The 22411-nt window shown below is 34.7% G+C and overlaps 1 protein-coding gene and 1 pseudogene across 5 annotated transcripts in view; one reads left to right on the top strand and one right to left on the bottom strand.

Moving 5' to 3' along the window:
* Window positions 1–22411, top strand: part of HS2ST1 (heparan sulfate 2-O-sulfotransferase 1) — a 176482-nt gene that overhangs the window by 97872 nt on the left and 56199 nt on the right. The window lies entirely within an intron of this gene.
* On the bottom strand, window positions 19653–20097 carry LOC113914863 (annotated as a pseudogene).

A 22411-nucleotide genomic window follows, 5' to 3' on the forward strand; every position in this document is an offset into this window, starting at 1 on the left:
TCAGGTGATTTTCTTGTCAGAAGTCTAAATTGAAACTCTCAGCTGAGGTAAATCTGCGCAGTGATTTCTAGATAGTGTACCAGGTAACCTCAGGGTCCTACAAATGTGCTTCACTGCCAGCCCTGAGAGCCAGGGTAGAAGCCTGTTGGGCTTCGAATCACCCTTCAAATCAGAGCACTTCCACATTTTCCTGTCTTTTACTTATTTGGTTTACTTGCAAAAGACTTTACCAAGGGAAGAAAATAATTCTGTTCTAAAAAAATAATTTGGATAACCATGGAAGAGCCTTCCCACAAATAACACCATTTGCCCTTTATGGTTGGCATACTCAGTTTGGGGAATTTTTCTAAAGAGATTTTGTTCTCTATTCTTCCTCATGAAACTGACAACATTGTTTTGTTTACCACCCTATAAATAAATGGTGGAAAGATTAGAAGGTGAATTAAAACTTCCCTTTTGGATATTTTTAACAGTGGGAAATACACTATATATTGGATACATATACACACCTTGTAGAGCCTAATTTTGGGAGGATAGCATTTTAAAGGATTTCCTAAAGAGCATATACTGTACCTGAGTGGAACATCCTACAGACTGAAATATTGTTGCTCTCTCCAGGGCTAAAAGGTAATATTGGCCCATCATTTTTAGACTCAATGGTTGAAAAGGATTATATTAAAAAGAAAAACTACTGTAAAAACAGGAAAGCTTATAATTCTGAAGTTTACTGCCACCATTCTTTTATTATTTTTCTACTGAAAAATAAGTTTCAGCTAAAAAGTATAGTTGGTGGGTTTGTTTGTTTTTTAACCTCTCCTGAAATCAGAAGCTGTTTTCTACAAAGGTAACAAAACAAAATTTGCTCTAGTGTTCTATTCCTGGTTGAAATAACTGGATTATCCTCTCTTTGGACATGAGAACTAAACCTTCCCAAGTGTTTTTTTTTTTTTTTAATATTAAATTCATTGTGATGGTGGGGGGCGGGGGGGTGGGCACAAGGGTACTTGGTTGTTTGTTTTGTTTTGATGGTGATAGGATGAGGAGGATGATGTTTGAGAGAAGTCAATCAAAAACAATGATTGTGAAACAATAAAGTATCCAAGGAGTCCTTATCCAGATTTTCAACTTTGAGGTTGTTCTATAACTTCCTTAATATCTGATACAAAATTACAGGTTACAGTGTGGTTTACATCTCAATTCATACCTATCCCTAGGCCGCCTCAACTCCTGAGTCTCTAGGGCCCCTGTGTACTGAGTTAACTATGGGCACATGTTGGTTTAAAGTTGTTTGGGGTATTTTTTGTAACTCTTACTGCAAGCCAAGCTTTAGTTTTGCCATGCTAGTCTTAAAGAATGTTTTCCTTTTGTCACTGCTTTGCTCTGTAACATTTGATGTCTCCTTATTTCTAGCATAGTCAAATCTAAAGTTAGCTTTCTAGGTCTTCCATAATCTGATCCCATTCTTTATATCCCTTGAATTTCTTGGAATTTATTGTATCCTGAGGTTCACTGGGTCTAAAGAATCAGGTCTCTGCTTCATTCCATTAACATGCCATATTCATTATCACCTCAGTGCTTTCACTAATGTTATTCTTCTCTGATGGAATACTGTGCGATGGACTGAATTGTGCCCCTCCAAAATTCGTATTTTGAAGCCCTAACCCCAGTGTGATTATATTTAGAGATGGGGTCTTTGAGAGATGATTAGTTTTATGTGAGGTCATGAGGGTAGGCCCTCATGATAGGATTTAGTGCCCTCTTAAAAATAGAAAAACACACCAGAGAACTCTTCCCATCAGCAAGAAGATGGCCATCTTCAAGCCAGAAAAAGAGCTCTCACTAGGAACCAAATCAGCAGCACCTTGAACTTGGGCTTCCCAGTCTCCAGAACCATGAGGAAAAAATGTATATTGTTAAAGCCACACAGTCTGGTATTTTGTTATAGCAGCCCTAGCGGACTAATACACCCTGCGTCATTGCTTTCCTCTATCTTAAAATTGTACTCATTTTTCAAAGCCCAGGTCAGAACCCATCTTCATGTACAAGGCAGTCTAAGTTCTTGTTGGTCCCCCTTTCTTCTGAAATGTATATACAACTTTTACTCTCTGAACCATACAGTTGAATACTTGGTTATATGCTATCTTGTATTCTTTAATGGTTCCATGTAGCCTCATTAGAATGAGATAGCTCTCTGTATATTGGAGGCTAAAATAAAAAGGAGGGATGTATCCAGTTCATCTAGGGTGGAAAGATGATGTTAGGAAAAGTGGCTAGAAGATTTATCCAGATTAGGAAGCTGAAGCTCTGAAAGGTGAAGGAACATTTCTGAAGGACACATACAGATGGATAAAGACCAGTTTTAAATATACTGATCTTATAAGTAGAATTATTTTTCACTTATATATACTACTTTTTGGTTTCATGCCCTAGAAGAAAAGTAATTCAGTAAAAATGAAAACAAATATGTATACAGTTTTATTTTCAAATGCAGAGGAAGCAAAGCATTCCTGCAGTTAAAAATGTTTGTTCTAGCTTGTTCCCATCTATGCTTTTGCTGGTTTATAGGACTAATAGAAAGAGTTACAAAGCCCTGGGGTCCTTATTTAAGACATCCTCATCAGTGACCAGGATGAGCTGGTTGGCTGTTTTCGCAGTGAACATTAACTCAGGAGAGAAAGAAAAAAAGTCCATTTGCCTTTGATGCTCATAGGATCTTTTCAAATTAGAAAAAAAAAATGTCTTTCCATTTGACATTAAAACAAGTTAATTTGCTAATAGCTTGTTGCTCAAGAATTAATAAGTCAGTATTATAAAGAAAAGCCCAGAATATTTAATTTAGTAATACCCCTTTTTGGATTTTCTCTGGCAACAGAAATTTATTTGTATCTTAAGGTAGATAATCCAAATTTAATTTAAATTTAGATAGCCTAAATTTAACCGTCATGCTTCCCTTATATTTATTATCCTTTATTTGAATAGTAAGAAACAAAAAATTCACAAATGTTACCATTCTTACAATGTCCTGAATGTAAAATGGTTCTATAGTAATTGTAACTAATCTTATGTTTGGGGTGTAGTGGAAAGTATATTGTAATGTTAGTTCTTTGATTCTCAGGTCTCATAAACTGGGAATAAGTTGTTTAGTTCTCTAAGCCTCAGTGTTCTCACGTGCAGAATGGGATGAGCCTAGATCAGCAAAAATACTTATGCCCCAGCCAATACCAATTAAATCAGAATCTCTGCAACAAAGCCCATATGTTGATATTTTCTAGCACTTTCTAGTTGATTCTCCTATGGGTTCAAGATCAAGAACCACTGAACTAGATGATCTATAAGACAGTGCAACTTGGTGTGGTCCACGGATTGCCTGCCAGTCTGTTTATTACCAGTCCAAGAGGACATGTGGAGCTTGTGCCAGAATGTGAATCAGCTAGAGCACTAGTGCACTATTGAATTAGGCTGAAAAAAAATTTTTTTTGGTAGCAAGAGTTTGTTGATCAGGAAGTAGTGAATTTACACTGAGGCACAGGTTCCTTATCTGCCCTCCTTATTTGCTCTCAAATGAGCACTTCCAGTAGCACTTTCTCGATGATCTTTCCTAGTTCTTGAATTGTGGCTGAATACTCACTATATAGTTGTCTAAAATTTGCTTTTGCAAATTAAATTGCTATTGCAATAGTAATTAAAATTGCTATTGCAATATTAATTAAAATCATAATAAACAGAAGAATGTTATTTAGATAATGGAAATGGTTAAGTTTGAAAGGTTAAAAATATTGGGTGACAATTTTTTAAAGGACAAATGAAAAAGTTTAGGTGTTAGTCCTCTAAAATGGAAAATGTTCTACTCTGCAACCATGATATTATAATTCTAATATTTTATGGCATAATTTACTGCTTCAGTGCACCCTTCTTTCTTCATTGTCACAAGAGATAATTGAATTACACATGGTTAATTACTAAAAATGATTGCAGGTCAGTTTTAAAATGTAAAAAATTCTGTGATCTATTGAATAGAACTCCAGTAATGATAGCTGAAGAAAATTAAGAAAATAGTTGCTCTTAAATGTTATCAGTTAATCAATAGCATTATTCTGCAAATAACTCCTACCAAAAGGATTGTTCGTGAGTGGACTGAGAATACCAGTCTCATGAGGAAGTTTTGACTATTACAGAAAAACTAAAATTGATTGTATGACATGAAACTTATAAATTTATATACTTCTTTATATTTGAATAAGATATTAGTACTATAAATAGTATTGGAAAAAATTCATCTATTTTAGAGTAACTGTGGTATGTCATTTCTCTTTCCCAACTCTGTAAATTTATATGTTAAAGGTAAAAAATGGAGCTGAATATTGAGCTCTAATTTGAACTACTTTTTTTTTTTTAACATTTTATTTATTTGACAGAGCGCTCAAGTGAGCACAAGTAGGGGGAGCAGGAGGCAAAGGGAGAGAGAGAAGCAGGTGTGGGGCTTGATGTGGGGCTTGATGTGGGGTCTGGATCCCGGGACCCTGGGATCATAACCTGAGCGGAAGGCAGATGCTTAAGGGACTGAGCCACCCAGGTGCCCCTGAACTATTAATTTTTAAGACACAGAGTTAAGGTCATCTCTGTTTTTGTTAAACTGATATATTTGAAACTTTGTTACTTTGATTCTCTTATAGATGTTTATGGGAAATTATTTGCTTTATCTCAGAGCAAATATAGATTGTTGTAGGTTATTCTAGATTGGCTAGGATAGCTCTTTACTCTCAGGGATTAATTTCCAAAGTCAGGATTCTTTTTATTTCTGGTCCTTTTGTTTATCTATTCTGAGTTCTTATTTTGAATAAGAATGCATTTTCCTTTTCCTTTCATTTTGTTGCTGTTTTTTCCCCAATTATTTTGATAACAAAGGTAGTCCCAATAACGCATATTCTTGGCCTAAAAAGCAATGAAATGTATATATTGGAAGACCAGTGTAATTAAAAGTTTTGAATAGGCTCCAGATTAACTCCCACAGATTTTATGGATGAACAGCTGGTTCCATTTGACCATCTGTGATGACTGCCCTTTATAAAAATAATTTTCTCCCTTTCATCTGACTCATTCTCAGTCTTTGGTTTTTCTAATCCATTTATTGTGTTGTAAACACAGTCTTTAATTATGATGAGCCTCTAGATTAAAAAATAACGATAAATGCCATTGTTTAAATGTTTTAATAAATTAGGAAAGCTGAGATTATGTATATTTTTGAATCGTTTGCATAGTAAAATGAATCCCTGTTTACTTATCACCAAGTTACAGCAATATGAACCCAAATACAATCTTACTTCATTTATACTTCCCCCAGTAGCATATCTCAGACATTGTATCATTTTATTCATAAATATTCCTCAGGGGGGTTATTGACACATATTTGGCAAACTAGAATGAACTACAACAACCCCATCAGGTGTTCAGAAGTAGTAAGTAATGAAGAATCTTCGCTAGGGGGGAATATGAATTTTCTGCTGGAGTTAAAGGACTGAGTCATATGGTAATTACACTACTAAGACCCTGCAGTATGAGTACGAAGTGCCCTGTATGTACTCATTGTCATGTTGTCAATTGTTTTCTGGTTGTGTTTGTAGTTATCCATTTCTTTTTTCTTTTCTTGCTCTCCTCCCTTGTGATTTGGTGACTTTCCTTAGTGTTATGTTTGTATTCCATTCTCTTTATTTTTTGTGCATCTATTATATGTGTTTGATTTGTGGTTACCAAGAGGTTCATATATAACATCCTATGTATATAGCAGTCTATTTTAAGTTGGTGGTCTCTTAAGTTCAAGCACATTCTCAAAGCACTACATTTTTACTGCCCTTCCCTTACATTTTATGGTTTTGGTATTATATTTTATATCTTATTTTCTATATTCCTTGACTAATTACTGTAGATCTAGATATTTTTACTACTTTTGTCTTATAACCCCCATACTAGCTGTATAGATGGTTGATCTACCTTTCCTATGTGTTTACCTTTGTCAGTGAGATACTTTCTTTCATAATTTTCTTATTTTTATTTATGGTCTGCTCCCCCCCCCGCCCCCACCCATTTAATAGGTCCCTTTAACATTTCTTGTAAGGCTGGTTGGATGTTAAACTCTTAGCTTTTGCTTGTCTGGGAAACTCCTTATCTCTCCTTCAATTCTGAGTGGTAACCTTGCTGGGTCGAGTGTTCTTGGTTGTGTTTTTCTTTCAGCATTTTGAATATATTTCGCCACTGTCTTCTGGCCTGTAAAGTTTTCTGCTGAAAGATCAGCTAGTAGTCTTATGGGGATTTCCTTGTTCATAACTAGTTGTTTTTCTCTTGCTCCTTTTAAGAGGAAAGTAGTTCTTAATCTTGATTAAATCTAAAAAATGAGTAGACCACCTACCTTTTAATTTGCTTCAAGGTGTTAAAACAAAAATGGGATTTGTTGTAAGAATGACTTAATGAGATACCAGTGAAGACAGTCATAGTAAGTTATTATTCCATGACAAATGAAAATGTAAGCTCTTTGAGATTGGAAATATTATTATAGGAAAATAACCAGTATATATTGTACACTTGGAAAATCAGTATTCTAGGGCAGTTAGGGTTTTTTTTTTTTTCCCCCTTTAATTTCTGTGATCTGTGGCTTCCAGGGTAACTATTATGTATGGTTTTCTCAGATTCCAAAGGGGAGAAAATAAATTAATAATGGATTGATAATTTTATTCTTCAAGCAGTTGTAATTCTTTTCATTATGGGATTTTAAATTATTCGCTAAAATTATCCTCAAGTTGTAAATATGCTAATAAGTGTGACCACTTAAATTTTCAAAAATGCAAATATAGTGTGTCAGGCTAGTAGAATAAGGCTTTAAGAAATCAAAATCTTTTGCGAGAATCTTGAACTTTCAAAAGCTTTTTGAATTCTATCAGTTGAGAAACTATTAGTTTTACCAAGGGTTTGTAGTAAGTTTTTCCTTTTAAAAGATTATTTCAAATTTGATCAAAGAATTAAAGTGTCAGTAATCTTTATAAAAATAAAGAGATAAAAATATCCATTGGAGTAGATTGAATAATAGGCCCCAGAACCTGTGAATATGTTACTTTACATGACAAAAGAGACTGGGGGCATGATTAAATTAAGCATTTTGAGATCTGGAGATTATCCTGTATTATCTAGGTAATCTCAGTGTAATTCCAGTGATCCTTTTAAGAGGGAGGCAGAAGTGTCATAGAAAAAGAGATGAGAAGGTAGAATCAGGGGTCATAATCAGATATTTGAAGATGCTATGATGCTAGCTTGGAAGGTGGAGGTAGAGGTGGAGGCCGAGGCCATGAGTCTAAGAATGAATACAGAGAGCTCTTTAGAAGCTGGACGAAGCTTCTAGGGAGTGGATTTTACCCTAGAGCCTCCAGAAGGAATGTAACCTTGCAAACATCTTGATTTTAGGACTCCTAATGTTCAGAATTATAAGATAATAAATTTCTGTTCTTCTGAGCCACTAAATTTGTGGTAATTTGTTACAACAGCAATAGGAATAATTTTCAACAGTGGCATCAACCTATTCGTATTTTAAGCATTACTTCTAAACATTTTTTAAAAATAAGTTTTTTCTTGAAAAACTTATTCTCCTTTGGGATTCAGACCTTCCATGTACTCAGATAAATGAGTGAGCCCCTGTTGCAAGTTATTTTTTTCTATTAGACATTTCACCTAGTTGAGTTCCATGGCCCAGATTTTCTAATGGTCCTACATGCCCGTGAAAGAATGATATTGTTGGGATAATTTGGCAAGTAGCTTCTCAACTTGGTTTTCCATTTGTAGTGTAGGTTATATTTATCAATTTTTCATGCATCTATTATATACCATTGTTGCTATATATATTACAAGTTTTATAATAACTTTGCAAGTTTGGCATTATATATATTTTATAAGTGAGGATCCTGAGTGTGACCCAGTGACTGATTAGTTTGAAATAAATTAATATTTGTTGTGTAAATCTTTTTTCCGAGAAGGATTTAAAATTCAGCTTCCCAGGGTGCTTGGGTGGCTCAGTCGGTTAAGTGTCTGACTTTTGATTTTGGTTCAGGTCATGATCTCAGAGTTGTGAGATCAGCTTGCACTGGGTCATGGAGTCTGCTTAAGAGTCTCTTTTTCTCTCTCCATCCCTTCCCTCTCTCCTTCTCTCCTTTTCCGTCTGCCCCTCCTCCCCTCTAAAAAAAATAAAAAAATATAATAAATACAATTCAACTTCCAGTACTGTTATTTAGGAAATAAAACAAGTTGTTGAGGAAAGGGAGTATCTTAGATTTTTAGCACCATTGATTTAATTGGGAAAATAAGAAATACCATTCATAGTATAGTTGGAATTTGAGATGGTCTTTGAAGGATGAGTAGGTTCTTGACAGCAGTTGGAGGGACAATATTCCAAGTGGAGTGAATATTGAGCAAAGACTCAAGGATATGAAAACATGAACTAGGTTATGGGGACATAACAGTTTGGCTAGAAGATTTATTTAGGGAAAGAGTGGAATGCTGATATGAAGTGAAAAAGTGCTTAAAAGTTTCTATTATGTAGAATTTTATTTTTAATTAAGTTGATCAGTAGTACAATTACCTTAATCAGACTCTTTAATATCAAGATTAGAGTATCTAGATTGCAAGTTCTATGAAGACAGATCTGATTTGCTGAATGAATGAGTGAATGAATGAATGCTGACCTGTAGCTTTCAAAAAAAACTTTGGTTATGTTGAATATGAATATAACTTGGTTATATTCAATGTGGTTTTAAACCATAGGGAAGTATGTAATTTTTTTTTAAAGATTTATTTATTTATTTGACAGAGAGAATGAGAGAGAGAGAGAGAGCATGAGGGGGGGAGGGTCAGAGGGAGAAGCAGACTCCCCGCTGAGCAGGGAGCCCGATGATGCGGGACTCGATCCCGGGACTCCAGGATCATGACCTGAGCGGAAGGCAGTCGCTTAACCAACTGAGCCACCCAGGCGCCCGGGAAGTATTTAATTTTTGAGGGATTTTCATCAGAATGGTTAAATTGAAAGGTTTTGATTTTAAAAGGATGAGTTCTAGTTATCTGGAAAATTCACTTGTATATATTTCACATCATTTCCCAACAATATTTGTTAAATGACACATTATACATGTTGGTAATTGAAGTGGTTTTTTCCTCTTCTAATGAAATGAATAATATAAATTGATTTATTTCTTTGATTATTTAATTTATCACATTCACAGATACTGACATTTTCTTTATCTGCTCACAACTTCTGCTTTTTTTTGTCATTTGAATGTCCTCATTTTCTGGTAAAAGAGGAACCTGAATGTTTACTAATTATATAATATTTTGAATAGTGACTATCTTGGTGATAGTTTGCTTATGGTCCAAAAGTGGAAAATGTCACCCTGGGATATACGACAGCCACTGAGGATGCTAAGGTGGTTTGTGCGTTGGATAACTGTTGTAATTATTCAACATAGGTTGCTGTTGAAAAGCACAAGTTAAAATGTTTTCTATTCATTCTATTTATTCTGCATGTTTGTAATTGTAAAATAAAACTCTCTGGCCTAAACTGTACATAAGTTTTTCTCTATATTTTTCTTTTAAAAATTTTAAAAATCAAAAGAATACAGAAAAGTATGAATTAATAAATTCTATTCTCTCAGAATTATGAAATATTAACACTTTGGCATACTTCCAGACTTTTTGCCATAGTTACATTTTTTTTTTAAGGATTTTTATTTATTTATCTGACAGAGAGAGAGAGACAGCAAGAGAGGGAACACAAGCAGGAAGAGTGGGAGAGGGAGAAGCAGGCTTCTTGCGGAGCAGGGAGCCCGATGCGGGGCTCCATCCCAGGATCCTGGGATCATGACCTGAGCCGAAGGCAGACGCTTAATGACTGAGCCATCCAGGCGCCCCTAACCATAGTTACATTTTAAAAATTACATAAATTATTTCTTAAATTTAGAAATTTCAAATAAAGCTAAAGTTCCTTTTGATGACCATCTCTGATTCTGATCCCCGTCTCCCTTTTAGAAGTAATTATATATTGGATGTGTATTTATCTACTGTTTTTTGGTAAATATTTTCATTTACATGTATGTAACCATAGAAAAAATGTTTTTTATTTGCAGAGATGTTTATCATACTGTATGCATCATTCTGTATACAGCTTGCATTTTCACTCAATTCTGATAGCTAGCCATGGTGATATTTCTAAATCCAGTTCTGTTAGCTGTGATGGAGCTTATATGTACTGTCTTTCATTTATTCTCCCTCTGATGGATTTTTAGGTTATATCTTTTTTTTTCTTACCAATTATAAGCAATTCAGCTGTCAGCATTATTGTTCGTGTTTCTTTGTACACATGAGCAAATGCTTTTCTAGTCGGTGCCTAGAAATAAAATTGCTTGGCACAGGATGCACGTCTTTATATTGCGAAGTTACCCTCAGTGTGATTTGTATCAGTTTGTACTCACAACATATTGTGTGTGTGTGTATAAAAATTGAGATACTACTGTTTATATATTTTTGTGGCCTCTTTTCTCATTTAACATTTTATTGGGAGCTTGTTTCTTGGTCAGTGTTCAATTCATCTAGTAGAATTTGATTTTGGATGCTTTTATGGGAGAAGAATGATAGACAAAAGCTTTGTGGCATTAGTGATCAATATACTTTATTTTAACCAATAGTGTTTTAGTTATAAATAGACGTAAACTTTATTCTCTCTTAATATTATGGTTTAAAAAGTTATCAAATTATGTTTGGTTTTGTCATGATCATTCTTTTGATCAGAGTGTCTTTGGTCTGTTCTATGACAATATGCTGTGCTCTTAACATCCAGCAATTATCTCATAATGAGTCTTTTATGACTAAGGAAAATAGTGAAATGTATTGAAAATATGGATGTGTATATCCATCACTACCACTGAAATAATTATCTTAAGCACATACCGTAATTAATAGTCCATGCATTTTATATTGGGTTTGGGTGTGCCATCTTAGAAGCTCAATCTACATGTAAGTAATTAAACTACTCTTGTATATTATTCTGACATTTACTTTTAAGGTTACTGTCATGAAAAAATTCAGAATTGTGTCAAATGAAAACATAAGTTCAAGAAAATTAATTGAAGTTCATAAAACTAAAGCTAAAAATATTGTATGTGACAGATGTTATGGAAAGTCCGGTAAAAATTATAGAGACCGTAGAGCTATAATCCAGCCCCAACCCTCCATTTTATAGATAAGAGAAAAAATTTATTGAAGGGTTTCATGAAAAAAAGTTTCTGTACCCAAAACTTTCTATTGTTCTTAAGGATCTGAAAAGTTCCATAACTTGATGTATATGCCAGATTATACCAGGATATTTTTATTATGACTAAAAACAAACCAGCCAAATGCCCATCAGTAGGATTGATTGAATAAATTATGGTATATCTACATAGTGAAGTACTGTGCTGATTTACAAAGGAAACAAAAGAAAACAAAGGAACAAGGAAGGTCTTTGTTTTGATATGGAAAAATTCTTAAGATATATTTCAGTTAAAAATAGAAATAAAGGCAAGGTGTAAAGTATATATTATCCTAATATTTGTGTCAAAAAGAGATTTGTTTTTGCTTCTATTTGTATAAGATGATCTCTGAAACTAATAAAATTGCTTACATATTGTCAAGAATGGAAATTGGGCAGATGGAACAAGACCTCTCAAGACTTTTTGTTGCATATCCTTTTAAAAATACTTCTTAATATTTGAACCACTTGAATAAATTGCTTTCCCCCCTCTCAAAGTAATCTATAATTTTAATAAAATTCCTATTGTATACAATTGTAAATTGTTTTTAAATTTCCAATGGAAAAAGTGAATTGGCAAAAATAATCATGAGCCTTTTTTTTAACCCTCATAACAAATTTTTGGGTGTGTAGTACATTATTGTTAACTATAAGCATGATTATTGTATACCTGATCTCTAGAACATTTTTTTTATCTTGCGTAACTGAAACTGTGTACCCACTGAACTATAATGACCCATTTTCCCATCTCCCGGCCCCTGGCAGCCACATTCTACTTTCTGTTTTTGTCAGTTTGACCACTTCAGTTACTTGATATAAGTAGGAATCACACAGTAGTTGTCCTTCTGTGACAGGTTTATTTCATTTAGCATAACATCCCCCAGGGTCATCCCTATTGTTGTGTGTGACAGGATTTCCTTCTTTTATCAAGACTAAATAGTATTCCATTATATGTATATACCACATTTTCTTTCTTCATTCATCCACTGATGGACATTTAGGTTGTTTCTACCTCTTGGCTATTATGAATCATGCTATAGTGAACGTGTGAGTACAAATACCTCTTCAAGAACCTGATTTCAATTCTTTTGGATAAATACCCAAAAGTAGGATTGCTGGATCATGTGGTAGTTCTCTGTTTAATTTTCTGAAGAACCTCAGTACTGTTTTCCATAATGGCTATACCATTGTATATTCCTACCCACAGTGTACAAGAATTCCAGTTTCTCCATTCTCATTAACACTTACTTTGTTTTTTTTAAATTATGTTCACCCTAACAGGTGTGAAGTGATACATCTCTGGTTTTGATTTGTATTTCTCTGATGATGAGTGATGTTGAGCATCTTTTCTTATACCTCTGGTCCTTTTGTATGTTTTTGGAGAAGTGTTTATTCAAGTCTTTTGTCCATTTTTTAATTGGGCTTTTGTATTTTTGCTGCTGAGTTATAGGTGTTCCTTCAGAGATACGGTTTGCCAAGTAATTTCTTCCATTCCAAAGGTTGCTTTTTTAACTCTGTTAATTATTTCCTTTGCTGTGCAGAAGATTTTTTAGTTTGTTATAGTCTGGCTTGTCTATTTTTGCTTTTCTTCCTTTTTTGTTTTTTTTTACAAAGAGAGTGCACACGGTGTGCACGTGTGTGAATGGTGGGAAGAGGGGCGGAGGATCTCAAGCAGGCTCCATGCCCATCATTGAGCCCAACGTGGGGCTCAGTCTCACAACCCTGAAATCATGACCCATGCTGAAATCAAGAGTCGGACACTTAACCAACTGAGCCACCAAGACGCCCCTCTATTTTTGTTTTTGTTGCCTGTGCTTTTGATATTATAGCTAGGAAATCATTGCCAAGATCAGTGTCATGAAGCTTTTCCCCTAAGTTTTCTTCTAGAAGTCTTCTAGTTTCAAGTCTTACATTTGATTCTTCAATCTATTTTGAGTTGCATTTGCTTTTTACAGTAGTTATTATTATTATTTTTAAAGATTTTTATTTTTTTAAGATTTTATTTATTTGACAGAGAGAGTCTGAGACAGCAAGAGTGAGAAAACAAGCAGGGGGAGCGGCAGGCAGAGGGAGAAGCAGGCTCCCCGCTGAGCAGGGAGCCCGATACGGGGCTCGATTCCAGGACCCTGGGACCATGACCTAAGCCGAAGACAGACGCTTAACGACTGAGCCACCCAAGTGCCCAGCAGTTATTATTTCTAAAATAAAAATGGAAAGCCCATTTTCTTGTTATCTGTGCCTCCTTTTAGTATTTTTGGACGGATAGGCATTAGCTGTGTTAAATAGAGAAAAAGTGCCCACCAACTATACCTAAACAGATAAACCTTTTTCCTTCAAAACAAATTAACTTCCTGAAGAGAGCTTGTGTATTACTTAGTTCTTCTAGAGTATCAAGATGATGAATAGATCATCCATTGGACAATGTATTTCCATCGTCATCATTGAATAGATTATGATTGGCTAAATTTTATAAAACTGTATGTTAGGGAATATGTTAAATGAAATACTGTGTAAAAAAGTCTATGATTCATAGGAATTTCCTTTCCAGACTTTTTTTTCCAGCTTTACACCACATGAAAAAATTAAATGAGTGCATCCTTGCTAATAGAATGTCTAAAACCCAGCTCTTTTCATGATGGCCATTTAAAATGAAAATCAAGAGGAGCCATGTTATTGTTTATTCTCTCCTTTTTTACCCTTCAAGATTAGATTTTGCCTGTGGAAAGCAACATGTTTGTATAAGGGGATGTGTATAACAAATCTTTCCATATGGAGAACAGTTCTGTTAATTGTGCCTTCTAACTCAAAAGATGCTGCAAAGCAAAGAAGTAATACGAGGGAGGATCTTCATGATAATTTAAACACTGTTTTGTATGGATTGGGACTTATGGGAAGGAATAATAACCTAGATCTATATCCTTAGAATTAATCCTATTTCTGGGTATAATGTAAAAAATTTTGTAAATTCAAGAACTGTTAAACTCTTAAAGATGAGTATTCTAAAAGACTAGTCTTTAGTGTTACTTTATATGTGGCTCTAAGTTAAGCCTTTAGATTGGATCATTTTATGAGACCAAGTAAACCTCTTTAAAGTGTCCTTTAAGTAACTGATTTAGTAATCAGCAAAAAAAATTTATTCTAAATTTATTGCAAAGCAAAAACAGTTATTGGATTTTTTTTTCCTTAAGGAAACAAGTGATGGAGATTTGTTGTTTATTACATTCTAATGTAGTCAGAAGTGAAAGTAAAGATTTTATTGTTACAGTCTTGCCTTATATTCTGCATGGTTAGTCCATGCCCTGCTGTGAGTATGGTCATTTGGAACTAAAAGACATCTTTCTTACTGAAAATGTGGATGTTTATGTTCTGAAGTACATAAAAATGCTTCTGAAATAGGACTTTACTAAATGCATTGTCTCTGATTCTATATATCAGCTTTAGTGTTTATCAACAAAAGTGTATATGTAGCCACAAAATGCATGTATAGAAATATTTAGTAGTTTGTATCTTAGCTGAGTGACTATATTTGTGCCATAATATATTCTATGAGAATAAATTTTCTTTGGATTCCAAAAGTAGTGCTTATTTTAGACAATTTGGGAAATAACTGGAAAATACTCTTCCTTGTATTTTAAGTTTCAGAAGGCAGTTAAACTTTGAAATTTATGTAGAATCATGAAAGTTGAGCTTAGAACAAATTTTTGGTAATCAACAGGCTAAACCACTTGGTAGGAGAAGGGTTTTGTGGTATTGAATACTAGCATTATTCAGTCATATAATTTTGAAATGTGCTGTTACTCTTGTTACATGGAACTAGAGCATAAGAAAATGAAGGCCATTGGGGCTGCTGGGTGGGCGTCTGCCTTTCGGCTCAGGTGATGATCTCCAGGTCCTAGGATCAAACCCTGTGTCGGGCTCCCGGAGCCTGCTTCTCCCTCTCCCTCTGCCTCTCCCCCTGCTTGTGCTCTCTATCTCTCAAATGAATAAATAAAATCTTAAAAAAAGAAAAAAAAAGGAAAAAGAAAATGAAGGCCATTAAATAAACAGCAATTATGGGCAATACCCACATTTTTGGACATGTCAGCTGTACTTGTTCTTTGCTTCCTAGTTGACATCATTAACCATTCCTGTCATCTTTATCATATTTATTTCATTGATTCCCTGGAATGCAAACATAGGAAAGTGGCAGTTAGACATCAGGCATGAGATGTCAGAATATATTTCTGTCTTGACACATAAATGAGGGTGTTTTAGAAACTCCACGTAGGTAATTGTTTATACTGTTCTCCTTTGAAGTGGGAAGTACTTTGATAAGGCTTCCCTTATTTTTATTTGTTTTATTATATATTTATTTGTTTATACTGTTTATAATTGTTTATAATTGTTTATACTGTTCTCCTTTGAAGTGGGAAGTACTTTGATAAGGCTTCCCTTATTTTTATTTGTTTTATTATATATTTATTTGTGGTTGTCTCAATCTTTCTGAGAAGCTGCTGTTGTAGATTTAAATAAACTGAGATAATGAGAATAAAGGGGAGAAATAATAGGGCAGGCCTTGTTTTTAAAGTAGCAATTATTTATTGCCTAGGATGTCTCTTTTAGGAATCCAATTTTTAGCTTTTCTTAGTCCATATTATCTTTAATTTCTAATTTTCAATTCAGGAAGAGAAATGACTCTCTTTGTACCTCAGTATGGATAGCCATTGGTATGTACATGTGTGGCTTCTGTAATTTTAAAAGCCTGGGCCAGATGCAAGTCTTTGAAGTGGCAGTGTTTGTAAAGTTAAGGGGAAGAGGCAAATACAATAGTATTTATATGTTAAGATTACTGTTTAATAAAAGTATAGGAAGAAAAAAGTGAATAAACGTTACTGGATATTTACAAGGTTTATATTTGGATGGCGAGCTTGTATGTTATTTTCTTCTTTCTGGTTTTGTGAATCCATCTTTTCAGGAGTGTATCAGGAAAAAAGTAAACTCAAAAGACCTCTATGGGGCGCCTGGGTGGCTCAGTCGTTAAGTGTCTACCTTCAGGTCAGTTCATGATCCCAGCATCCTGGGATTTAGCCCCGCATTGGGCTCCCTGCTCGACAGGGAGCCTGCTTCTCCCTCTCCAGCTCCCTCTGCTTGTGTTCCCTCTCTTGCTGTCTCTCTCTGTCAAACAAACAAAAAGAAGACCTTTGAAACCCTTCTTATTCAGTGGGGCTAAGCCCCTGTTTTGTTGTTTGATGCATATGGGAATTGTACCTTAAATATTTTAAGTCAGAATCTGTAAGTGCATTCATTCATGCACATATCAAAAATATAAAATAAATTTTTTTCTTTGACTATGAATCTAATTATGGGAGTTGCACATTTGTTTTATAAAGCACACTTACAATAGTCTGTATTTTCCACTTTGGGCTTCTTTAATATGTAACAAAAGAAACCGAATACCTTTGCAAAGCAGCCTAGATCTCCAGATTTTTTTCTCAAGTTTTTTGCAATTGTCTTGTCAATATCTGATTCAAGAGCAATTTTTACTTGGTCTTCCCAGAGTATCCAATTTGATTTTCATGGAAGCAACAGCCCTCTTACATTTGCACTCATGTATCATTGATTTATACACTTACAATATTAAATATAACTGGTTGTAAACTAGTTTGGGGATGAACAGTTGACCAAAAGGTGAACTTAATAAAACTAGCATCTTTGTTCTTCGTTACTGTGTATATTATATAGTATGTATTCTGCTGGGCGGTGGTGGGCATCTGGCTTCTGTAACTTAGCATAATATTTTGAGATTTATTCGTGTGCATATATCAGTAGGTCTTTCAATGAATAAGTAATTCATTGTATGGATATACTACCATTTGTTTAGTCACTTATTTGATAAACATATTGATGTTTTCTGTTTGCAACTATTAAAAATAAAGGTGAAGATCTGGTCACAAGACTTTGGATATATGTTTTCATTTTTCTTTTTGTACTTGCATTTTCTTTTTGGGTAAATACATAGGCATGGAATGGCTGGGTTCTATGGTCAGATGTATGTTTGACTTTTTGAGAAACTCTCAAACTGTTTTCCAGAGTAGTTGTCCAATTTTATATTCCTACCAGCTGTTCATGAGAATTCTAGTTTCTCCACATTCTCGTGAAGACTTGGTATAGTATGGTCATTTAATTTTAGCCATTTTAATAAGTAATGTGTGATATCTCATTGTGCTTTTAATTTTCTTTTCCCTAATGAGTAGGAATTTTGAACATCTTTTCACAGTCTTATCTGTTGTCTGTATCTCCTTTGGGGTAGTATCCAAATCTTTGTCCATTCAGAAAACTTAGGTTGATTGTTTTCTGCATATACTAGATGCAAATCTTTTGTTGGCTATATATTTTGCAAATATTACCTCCTTTTCTGTGGCTTTCCTTTTAATTTTCATGTCTTTTGATTTCAGTGAAGTTGAATATATTATTTTTTGCTTTTGGAGTTCTTGCTTGTGATATATTTAAGAAATATTTGCGAACCCAAAGTTATTAGGCTTGTATTTTTTCTAGAAGTTTTATAATTTTAGTTCCTATGTTTAGGTCTCTGATCCATTTTGCTTTTGTTTTTCTATGTAGTGTGAAGTATGTTTTTAAACATATGGCTATCCTTGTTCTTATATCATTTATTTGAAAAAGTGATCAGTTTTCCTGTTGAACTGCCTTGCTAACTTTGTCAAAAATCAATTGATCATATATGTATGGTTATATTTTTAGATTAACTGTTCTGTTTCTTTGATCTTGGTGTCTGTCTTTACACCAATACTACACTGTCTTGATTACTGTAACTTGATAATATTCTTGAGATAAAGTAGTATAAGTTCTCTAATTCTGATCTTTTTCAAAATTGTTTTAGCTGTTCTAGATCCTTTGCATTTCCATATAAGTTTTAGAGTTGTATGATACCAAATATTTATACCAGAAAGCCTGCTAGAATTTTAATTGGAAGTGCATGGCATCTATATATAAATTTGGGAGAGAATTGACATCTTAACAATAGTCTTTCAATCATGAACATGGTATATCTATTTAGGTCTTATTTAATATTTTTCTCAGCAGTGTTTTGTAATTTTTACTGTATGTCTTATATATCTTTTTGAAAATTTATCCATATTCCTATGCTTTTTTAAATGGTAGTTTTGAAAGTTTTAATATTTGATTGTTATTGGCATATAGAAATAAATTGACATGTGTTACTGGTTTTTGTATATCGTAACCTTGCTAAACTCATTAATTCTCCTAGGTCTTTTGTAGATTCCTTAGGAATTTCTGCAGAGACAACTATGCTTTCTGCAACAAAAGGCAGTTTTACTTTTTGCTCTTTAATTTGTGTGCCTTTATTTCATTTTCTTAACCTTACTGCACTGGCTAGAGCCTCCAGGACAGTATTGCAAGAAAGTGGTGAGAATGGACATTCTTGGCTATATTACTAATCTTAGGGTAGAAACATCCAGTATTTCAATAATGCTATTAGCTATAGAGTTGTCAAAGGTATCCTTTTATCATTTTGAGGAAATTCCCTTCTATTCCTACTGTGCTAAGATTTTTGTCATGAATGGATATTGGATTTTGTCAAATGCTTTCCCTGCATATATTAAGATGATCATATCGTTTTTATTTTTTAGTTTGTTAATATGATGAATTGCATTGACTTTTGAATGTTAAACCAACTTTGAATTCCCACATGGGTTTGATGATTATCCTTTTATGTATTATACTCATTTAACTAAATTTTGCCTCTGTGTTCCTATGGTATTTGGTCTGTAGTAGTTTTTTTGGGGGGGAGGAGGCATATGATCTTTATTGAGCTTATCCACTGGAATGGAAATAATGTCTGTATGGAACCAAACGTTTGTTACTATAACTTCTGCCTCACAATTAAAATCCAAACAATTTTTTAAAAACAGTCAACTCGGGCGCCTGGGTGGCTCAGATGGTTAAGCGTCTGCCTTCGGCTCAGGTCATGATCCCAGGGTCCTGGGATCGAGCCCCACATCGGGCTCCCTGTTTCTCGGGAGCCTGCTTCTCCCTCTGCCTCTCTCTCTCTGTCTCTCATGAATAAAATAAAAATAAAATCTTTAAAAAAAAAAAAAAAAAACAGTCAACTCAATCAAAATGCACTACTTAAGAATCAGTAGCTTCTTTGAAGCCACAGTAAGACAGTAACATGGTTGAGGCATGAATGCAGGAATTTGGTTGGTTGGAAAGCTAATTAAATTTCCAACTTGCTCAAACAGGATTACAGAAAAGCAAAATTGTGTTTTTCACAGAAATACAGTCCCCTGGAATCACAACACTGGACAGCTGTTAAGAGTACTTAGAGTCCTGAGATAATAAGGAATCCAGGCATCCTTTCAACAGTCTTCAGTTGTCCTTTCCTCCCAATCAGAGATTTGTGCATGTGTGGAATGACACCACCACCAGCAATTGTAGCCTTGACCAGAGAGTCCAACTCTTCATCTCCAGGAATAGCAAGTTGCAAGCGAGCAGGGGTAGTACGCTTTACCTTCAACTCTTTTGATGCTGTCCTGCCAATTCAGGTACCTCTGCAATGACGTACTCCAGGCTGGCTGAGCCGTACACCACGGCAGGTGTCGGCAGGTGTCGATGAGTATGGCCCACTGGCAGCTGCAAGCCGGCTGTCTGCAAGTGGAAACTGCCTTTGTCTTGGCCTCTCCAGAGTCATGCCAGCCTTTCTGCCATCCATTTCGAATTCTGCTGAAACTCAAACAAGCACAGCAGAGCAAGGACTGGTCAGGCATCCAGCAAGATCCTGCCACCGAGGCCTTTGTTGTACGGTGCTTTCCAACTCTAGTGTCCTGTGGTATCTGTCTCTTTCCGGTATCACAGTAATGGTGGCTGTGTAAAGTGAGTTGGGAAGTGTTCTGTCTTCAGTTTTCTTTAAATTTGTGTTGAATTGGTATTTTTCTTAAATGTTTGGTAGAATTTCCTAGTGAAGCAATCTGGACCTATTGTTTTATATGTAGGAAGGTCCGTTTGTTTTCTGGGAAGGTTTTCATCTACAAATTTGACATCTTTAGTAGATAAAAGGTTATTCAGTTCAGTTACCTATACTTAAGTGAGCTTTGTTAATTTTTGTTTACCAAAGAATTTGGCCATTTCTTCTAAGTTGTCAAATATATTGGCATAGAGTTGTTTATATAATGTACTTTTATTTTGTGTAGTGACTTCTCCTTATTCCTGATGTTGATAATTTTGTCTTTTCTTCTTTCTTCTTATTAGTCTGGCTACAGACTTACAGTTTTTATTCATTTTTCTGTATTTTTTCTATTTTGTTGATTTCTGCTTTTATTTACTGTTTCTAGGTTTTTAGGGCAAAGCTTAGTTCATTAATATTAGACATTCCTTCTTTTTAAATATGGTCATATAGTACTGTTAAGTTTTCCTGTAAGCACTGCTTTAGCTACATCTAAAGAAATTTCAGTATATTTCAGTTTTATTAGGATCAAAATGCTTTTCTATTTGCTTTTTTGGTGTTTTCTTTGTCCTTGGGGTTACTTGAAGCATGTTGTTTAGTTCAAATATTTGTAGACTTTTCAAATAGCTTTTCTGTTATTGGTTGTTAATTTAATCCCATTGTAGTCAGAGAACATCCTTTGTGTGATTTGAATTCTTTCATATTTATCAAGCCTTGTTTTATGAATCAGAGTATGGTCTATCTTGTTAAATGTTCCAGGTGCACTTGAAAAGAATGTGTATCTGTGTTCTGGTTGGAGTGTTCTGTAAATGCCAATTGGCCAGATAGTATTGTTCAAGCTTTCTATATCTTTACTGGTTGGTGAAATCACTAATTATATTTGTGGATTTGTCTATTATTTTGAGTTTTTTAGTTGTGTATTTTGAGACCTAAAGGTGCACAGGTTTTTAAGGTCATGTCTGCTTGATAAATTGACCGCTTTATTATTATGGAATAACCTTTTTTCTCTAGCAATATTCTTTCTTCTGAAATCCATTCTGTTAATGTTGCAGCATTTCTTTTTCTTTAGTGCTTGCAGTTCTTGGTCACGCCGCTTCGAAGAATGAATGAAGAGGTAGACCAGACAAAGGGTGGTGGGCAGCAAAGCCAAGTTTACTGAGCAACAGTACAAAGCTCCTGAAGAGGGAGGAAGGGGACCTGAGAGGGTTGCCACCAGAGTTTCCAAGCCTAGGGGTTTTTATGGGCTTATTGGTGGGCTGTTTTAATCTGATTAACCCTCCATGCACCTGTCACCCACCCAGATTTTTTTCCACTTGCTCATCTACATATCAGGTAGTTGTTGGTGTGGGAAAGGGTAGAGGGCTCCTTCCAGGGCGGTGTAAAATCCTTTTAAGGGTGATTTCCTTTTAGGGTGGGGTCCCTGCCTGCCTTTCTTCTTACTATCCTTCATTGTTAATATGGCCACTCAGCTTTCTTTTGATTTATGTTAACATGATAAATGTTTCATTCCATCCTTTTCCTTTTAAATCCTTTGTTTCTTTTATTTAAGGTGGGTTGCTTGTAGGCAGGATATACTTGAATCTTGCTTTTTTTATCCAGTTTGACAATCTCTGCCTTTTCATTGCATTTTATATATTATTAACTCTTAATAAGCAAATACCAACTTTCCAAAGATATGAAACTCTAAAATATAAAAATTAATATCAAAACTCTTTGTTATTAAAATATAAAAATGACAGTAAGTAATATCTAGTTTACGTGTAAGAGTGGAAACTATAATCTGATCAGAATTTCTTCATATATTTGGGCGCCTGGGTGGCTCACTCGGTTAAGCGTCTGTCTTCAGCTCAGTTCATGATCCCAGGGTCCTGGGATCCAGCCCTGTGTTGGGCTCCCTGCTCAGTGGAGAGCCTGCTTCTCCCTCTCCCTTTGCTCCTCCCCCCTGCTTGTGTGCTCTTTCTCTCTCTCAAATAAATAAATAAAATCTTAAAAAAAAAAGAATTTCTTCATATATAGTAGAATCTTGGAAAATGAATACCTTTAACATGGTTTTTGAATTAGTGGTTGTATCCAAAAATTATTTCAGACTAAAAGGATGGGAACAGCAAGGTCAGTTAGACTCAATAAATATTCCATTT

The sequence above is a fragment of the Zalophus californianus genome, chromosome 4 (assembly GCF_009762305.2).
Source record: "Zalophus californianus isolate mZalCal1 chromosome 4, mZalCal1.pri.v2, whole genome shotgun sequence".
Classification (NCBI taxonomy): domain Eukaryota; kingdom Metazoa; phylum Chordata; class Mammalia; order Carnivora; family Otariidae; genus Zalophus; species Zalophus californianus.